Source organism: Mercenaria mercenaria, chromosome 6 (assembly GCF_021730395.1).
Source record: "Mercenaria mercenaria strain notata chromosome 6, MADL_Memer_1, whole genome shotgun sequence".
In the NCBI taxonomy this organism is placed as follows: Eukaryota; Metazoa; Mollusca; class Bivalvia; order Venerida; family Veneridae; genus Mercenaria; species Mercenaria mercenaria.
In genome coordinates, this window is record NC_069366.1 from 31784872 (window position 1) to 31791127 (window position 6256).

The window sequence follows — 6256 nt, forward strand, 5'->3', positions numbered from 1 at the left end:
ACGTTTTACACAAAATTATAACCGTTGGATCGAATAAAATTTTTGTAGGATTGAACAAATAATTTGTAAACATTGAATAGATATTTTGTCACATTGCAGAATTTTCTTTAATTTTACAAAAAATATTTCAAAAGATAGAAAAAATATATGGAACATTGAAAAAAATATTTCTGTTTTACCATAAATATTTTAAAACATTGAATGAATATATAAAGATAGACAATTATTATAGAAGATATAATATTGCAACATATTACACGCCATATTCTGGCATTTTGTTTGTATACTTTACATACATCACGTCTTGATATGCAATACGTGCATGTTACCAATCGTTAGCCATGGAATATGCGCGTTTTAAGGGGACGTTTGAAAAAGACGTCGAAAGTTAACAATTTTGTCTATTTAGAGAAAAATTGGCAGATGTTTTTATCAAAATGTGGCTTTTAGTGCTATTTGTGGGAAAAGCATCAAACTTGGTAGAAAGTGAGGGTATGGTGTCTTTAATTCAAATGTTAAAGGAAGTTCGGAAAAAGTCAAAATGGCCGAATTATTAAAAATGGCCGCCATTCATAAAAATATAAAGGAAAGTAAGGATCAAACACACTCAATATTTTTTTAGCCAGTTAATCTGTGTTTTTAATCATTTCTATGCAAATGCTGATTATAGACACTTTATCAATAGATTTCAGCTATTTATTGTTTTTATTTACTATATAATTACAGAAATTGAGTTACTTCCCTTTGTTGCAGTGTTGCTATTTTACCGCAGACAGCTTGATCTGTTAAAATTTTTTGCAGAATGTTAAAAAATCTAAAAGATCGATAAGAATAATAGTCTGAACTCAAATGACAAAACAAATTGTAATAAAGATATTATCCGAACATTTTCTGACGCATACTGTAGAGAATACAACTTGCTATTCGGACTAAAGTGCTTCATGTGTGTTGTCATTTAGTTTGTTTTCGCCACATAAATTGAAATAAACACATTTCCTTACATGAATTTAGACTACTTTTCTACCATGTAGTTATATTTCCATAGATTTACCATGTTTGTCAATTAATTTATGATTTCCAAGATGTAGGAAATCAAAGTTATCCCAAAACTTATCAAGGAGTGAGTTATTTAACTTCTGTAAAATAGTTAACAAAACATAATAGGTTAATTTAAATATAATGTATATATTGCTTTTAACATAGATGTAGATATTAAAGCATTACGAAAGTACTGTCAAAATACATTAAATTAACCCAGGATGAATATGGTGACTTTATCTAAGTCCGCCCAAGCCCTAACCAATGATGGAATTCAAACAGGGAAAGTCACATTCAAAGAATGCAGCCACCCATACAATATTTCAAACATTGCCTTGATCTACTTTTGATGTAAAAATGTGTTATGTACAAATATAGATATAAGAAACCTTACAGAGCCCAACCTCGATAAAAATACAGCAATGAATATTTCAGATTACAGTCAAACCTGTGTTAAAGACCACCTCTGAACAGAGACCACCTGGCTCTAAAGACCACATATTTTGTTTCCCATTTTAACATTTACAGTGTACTTTACCCTGTGAATAAAGACCACCTCCCAGTGTAGACCACATTTTGGCTCTCCCAATGGTGGTCTTTATAGACAGGTTTGACTGTATATGATTTTCATATTGCTGGCTATACTTATAAAAATATTCCGTTTTCAATGAGTACTGGTCAGTGATATTCATATGCTTGCTCCGCTTGTCATACATCAATGTTAAAGACTTTGGTACTTCTAATGACACAGTGTCTTTTGATCTTGTGTCCCTGTTCTGCCCATACACTTCTATCATGTTGTAAATAATAAGACTGAGCAAGATTAGAGTAGAAAATTTTAGGTTTGAGAATGAAAGTATTTTCGTTGCTAGCCAAATGTGCGCTCCTTCTATAAAGGGGTAATCTGACTATAATTGGATGTTCTAGTTATAATGCGAGCTGTTGTGTCCTGTAAATGTTGTTGTTTGTGCAATGCGGTGCTGTGAATACCATGAAACAACGCGTTCAAATAGTCAAATGCGAGGTATGAAAACAATTCGTAAAGGTGTTGATTGCATCACAGGTTAGTTACCGTCTGATCGATCTGACCTATTATGTGCAATTGTGGATATACAGCCCTGCATACATAGCTGAACATTTTAAGTCTAACACTGCCTGAGATACATCGATTCCTCACACACATAGTTGCAGAGTCACTGGTCTTCCTCAACATGTGAGCACGGTACCTGGAATTATGCTTTGATATCAACACTATTATTTCTGTTTTATCAGCATTGAGTTTGAGCATGTTACAATATGGGGCAATACCTAACTGTAGTTTGTATGGGCTTAAAAAAGTGCAAGAAAGAGGCGTTGGTATAGTAACAACAAATCATTCCATAGCAACTCCTTTTTCACCAACGGTAAATATATGTAACTATTGGGATTTAGTTTGTGATCCGTAGGTACACTGTTTTTCGTCAACATAGGTCTCAGTAACTCCCCATCAATATCAATGCACACCATTTGAGAGTGATTGCTTAGATAAATGACATCCGACTTTCAACATGGTTCTCAAGTCTGATTGTCAATGATCATGGTTCTAGTAGCTTGTAACATATATGTAGTTTGGTCAAGAGGCTGAATAATGTCGTTCTTGAAGTTCGTTAGGTCAACCTTGTTCTTCATTAGCGCATATTTAGTTGACTGAATTTTTCTGTATGTAGACTGCAGTCCCTTAAGGATTTGTACTTTTCTGGATGGTGCTCTTACTGGATATTAGCTAACGTCTCCAAAACCTTTAAAATGAGTGGGAGGTGGAATACAAGCATGTTGTTTTTGTGGCTGTTTGTTCTAGCCTAGGTTTCTTTAACATTGATTGTATGTGCACATTCTTAAATATCTTTGGTACATTACCTAAATTCATGGAATGTATTTATATATTTTGCTGCTAATAACTCAGTTACATCCAATATGTGTTAACAAATACAATATGCAGCCTTAGATATCAAGTATAATGTGACTTGGTGGGGTATCATGTCACGTGTAACATACGACGTGATGCCCCAGTGAGGCAGCCACGCATGAACGCACACACGCATACACACACACTACAGGGATAATTCCACATTTTAACTGGGTCGAAAGATCTTAACTCGCAGTACCCAGCAAAAATCATAGTCACATGTTTACCTAAAAACTGTGTGAACCCTGAACCGTTCAACTCATGTACAGTAATAAATTAACGTATCTTGACAAAAATTATCATGTTTTTTTTATGTTAAAACATCAACACTTAACTCATATCCAGTCACTGGATTTAGGTCAGGCAAAACTGATTTATTTCTATTGTCTCAATAGTTAACAATATCAGGATAGTATCTCACTGTCTTTCAAAACACGTTCTTCGGCAGAACCAGTAGTTACGTGTTATCATAATAGGGATCGATCCCTCTACGGTAGCATGCGATATACCGAATGAAATATATACTATCGAAATAAAAAATGTATACTTCCGGCACGTGCACAGAGCGTCTGACTTCGGATTTTTTGGAAGAATACGCTTTTTTCCTTGTGCATAATCAGCGTCCACATAACTTGTCCGAACCGCAACGTCTTGCACATCAGTACAAATATGGATATATGGTATATATACACGTAGTGTGCACTTGTAACTAAAAGCACATAGTGAGCACAGTTCATATAAATAAATATACCTCTCCGGAGGATGCGCTTATCCAAGAGGCGAACATTTTAAATTGATAGGGAATCGATCCAACGCTTAGCGACGAAAATCGGGATCGATCCCTCTACGGTAATATGCGATATGCCGAATGAGATATTTACTATCGAATTAAAAAATGTGTTCTTCCGTGCTGTCATTAGACAGTTTGTTTCAAATGTTATGGGATGAGCTGAAGTCGGATCGATTCCCGATTGAGGCAGTGCCTTATTTCATATTATTACAAAATAGCACTTTGTGTGTATATATTTTTCACCTGAAAACTGGAACTCTCCTTTAGACGTTTCCTGTACAATATATCCTGAAGCGAATAAAAAAATTTATCATAATATTTGTTAAGAAAAAATAATTACACCCGAATATTCAACTTCCATCAGTAAGAGCTGAATTATAGGCCTTTACTTTGGTGAAACTGACTGTTGGCACGTCCAAGACGTAAAGCTTTAAAGATTAAATTGTGTATGTGTAGAATAATCGCACTCTACATCAATTTTAAAATATTTCCTAAGAACTTTTGACCTCTTTGGAGTGGCCTTAATACTGTAAGTAGGTTTGTTTTATCTACACTCTCTATACTCTAACAGGTTTGTATGCACTGGCGATCATGGCGGAAAACAAGGAAAAAGTGACCGGGACCAGTTTCGTAGTTGAATCGGGTACGTTTTTTTTTTTTTTTTAAAAAAATCGGTAGATGTACTTTACAGGCATTTATATTCAACTGGTTATTTATGATGGCTCTCTGCTTACGAGTAAATATTGTGTGAAATAAATGTATGGTTAGCTCTGATTACGTCTGAGCAAAGTTTGAAACTCAGTCATTTCGGATGGACAAATACGTAAGTCTGAATTTATGCACAGCCTTATGTATACAATACATTTATTTTTCATACCAAAACTTAGAGATCAGTTTCACATACGGGTCATCAGTCAATAGTTAGGTCAATAAATACAACAATAAAAATCCTGCTCACACTGCATAGCAATGTTTTTCTCCAACATTCATGAAGCCCCGTCAAACTGTTTGCCTAGGGTCTACAACAATGACCAGTATCGTTATACCATCTCCTGTTCTATCCGTACTACGTACATTGCTTTGTTTTGCGCGGACTTTTTCCTCCTGCTGCATCTTGTAGCAACTTTCCTACTTGTATGATTATTTGTTAATTTAATCTGGATTTTACTAGATTCTTTAACATTTTGTTGGTAAGATATGTTATCCTTGATTCTGTACCCGATTGGCAGCAAAGTTAAACATTAGAGAGAAGTCATATGTAGGGCAAGCCTTAGTGTTGCTTAGAATTTAGTGACCTGAAAATAATTATGAACAAAATCAAAGCATTCATATACGTACAAAAATGAAAAGTTTTATAATTTGACAAGTTTTTGTCAATGAAAAGTAACATAGCAAAATTTAAATTGTCACGCAACAACATGATTTTTGTGTAATGCCCTCGCTCAACTGTAACGAGCAAATAATTGTGCCCCTCCCCCCTCCGAAGAAGTAGGTGTATATTGCTTTGCAACTGTCGGTCGCGTTGATCGATATGTCGTTAGAGCTAACGGTTTCCTTCTGATAACTTGAGAACCACTCAACTAGAACCTCCAGACTTTTTATCGGGATTGGGCTTAAAAAATAGATGACCCTATAGCTTTAGGATTAGTAGATCAAAGGTCAAGGTCACAGGGACCTGAACCCAATAACTCGAGAACCACTCGATTCAGAATTTTTAAACTTAATAGCTTGATTGGGCAAATAAAAAGAATAATCACTATAGTTGTTTTGCGCCAGAATTTTCAAAGGTCAAGATTACAGGAGCCAGAACCGTCTGAAAATGGTTTCTGCAAAATATCTTGAGAACCACTTGACCCAGAACCTTCAAACTTAGTAATTATATTAAGCTTAAAGTAAATTACCCGTATTTATTTTTGGGTTTGAAGTTTAAAGGTCAAGGTCACAGGGGCCTGAACCGCTTGAAAATGTTTTCCGCTTAATAACTTAAGAACTTAATTCAGAACCTTCAAATTTGATAGCATGATTTGGCTAATAAAATAAATGACTCTATTGTTTTGGGACTAGTAAGTCAAAGGTTAAGGTCTCAGGGTCCTTTACACTGGAAACGATTTCAGCTCAATTACTTGAGACTCGCCTCACCCAGAACCATCAAACTTAATAGCACGATTGGGATTATGAAATAAATGACCCCTAGGATTTTGGAAGTCAAAAGGTCAAAGGTCAAGGTAACAGGGGCCTGAACCTTGAAAACAGTTTCTGCTCAATTACTTAAGAACCACTTGACACTAGTGATGGGCCGACAATCGGCGACAATCGAATAATCGTCGGCGTTGCATTCATGAGCGCGATCGCCGACTTCACTTTTCCCTAACCGAAGAAATATATGAATTACTAAGACATGTTTCATATAATCATTAGTTGTTTTTGCCGCAGGATATATATCACAGACACTGGTTAGACGATACCAAACAGTGAACGACCTT